Below are 1282 nucleotides of genomic sequence, written 5' to 3'. Positions count from 1 at the left end.
AGATGTAAATTGCGTTTTAACAATTTGCCCTTGTTGAAAATAAAAACCACCCCTTTATTTAACGTGTACTACATTTCACACATTTTATTAAGGTCGAACTGACATCTACCAGCCAAACACAACAACCCAACTTTCAAATAAAGAATACTGGTTGCAGTGTTGTATAATTTCGTACTTAACATTGACACAAACCACATAATTTTCATCTAATAAACACTTATTGATTTTAATGCTTATACTTCGCATTTACATTTTCTTTAAAATGTAAGTACAAATACAAAATAAAAACAGCATCACTCGTTCTTGCTTCGGCAGAACATATACTAAAATTGGAACGATACAGAGAAGATTAGCATGGCCCCTGCGCAAGGATGACACGCAAAATCGTGAAGCGTTCCACATTTTTTTGTGAACATTTTCTTTGATTCTGCAAAAATTGTTTTTTAATGATTAAATTAATTAAATTGAATTTCAATGAAAATGAGAATATTCACAGTCGACAATAAACATGGAGATGTGGAAAGGCGGAATTTTTAAAGATTTTTTTGGAGGACTCGAGGACGACAAAGATGACAATACGTGTGGTATTTGTAGAGATTTTAGTTGGACCCAAAGATGACAATAAATGTGGAATTTTTAAATATTTTTAGTGGAATTTTAATAGATTTCTAGGAGGACCCACAGATGACAAGAAATGTGGAATGTTTAGAGATTTCTAGGAGCACCCAAAGATGACAATAAATGTGGGATTTTTAAAGATTTCTAGGAGGATCCAAAGATAACAATAAATGTGGGATTTTTAGAGATTTCTTTGGGTCCTCAAAGATGACAATAAATGTGGGATTTTTAGAGATTTCTAGGAGGACCCAAAGATGGCAATAAATGTGGGATTTTTAGCGATTTTTAGGAGTACACAAAGGTGACAATAAATATAGGATTTTTAGAGATTTCTAGGAGGACCCACAGATAACAATTAATGTATGATTTTTAGAGATTTCTAGGATGAACCAAAGATGGCAATAAATGTGGGATTTTTAGAGATTTCTAAGAGGCCCCAAAGACGACAATAAATGAGGGATTTTTAGAGATTTCAAAGAGGATCCAAAGACTACAATAAATGTGGGATTTGCAAAAAATTCTGGGAGGACAAAAAGATGGCAATAAATGTTGGATTTTTAGAGACTATTATGGGGATTTTTAGAGATTTCTAGGAGGACCCAAAAACGACAATAAATGTGGGATTTTTAGAGATTTCTAGGAGAATTCAAAGATGACAATAAAT

General features: G+C 32.7%; 1 non-coding gene across 1 annotated transcript; it reads left to right on the top strand.

The window, feature by feature from the left end:
- The first annotated feature begins 299 nt into the window (after nucleotides 1-299).
- Nucleotides 300-406, top strand: LOC141391621 (U6 spliceosomal RNA). The gene has a single exon (XR_012409701.1). It is a non-coding gene; the product is annotated as a U6 spliceosomal RNA (small nuclear RNA).
- Nucleotides 407-1282: the final 876 nt, after the last annotated feature.

Source organism: Musca autumnalis, unplaced genomic scaffold (genome assembly GCF_047663935.1).
Source record: "Musca autumnalis isolate F117 unplaced genomic scaffold, ASM4766393v1 scaffold_1, whole genome shotgun sequence".
In the NCBI taxonomy this organism is placed as follows: domain Eukaryota; kingdom Metazoa; phylum Arthropoda; class Insecta; order Diptera; family Muscidae; genus Musca; species Musca autumnalis.
This window is presented reverse-complemented; position numbering and strand designations above follow the sequence as displayed.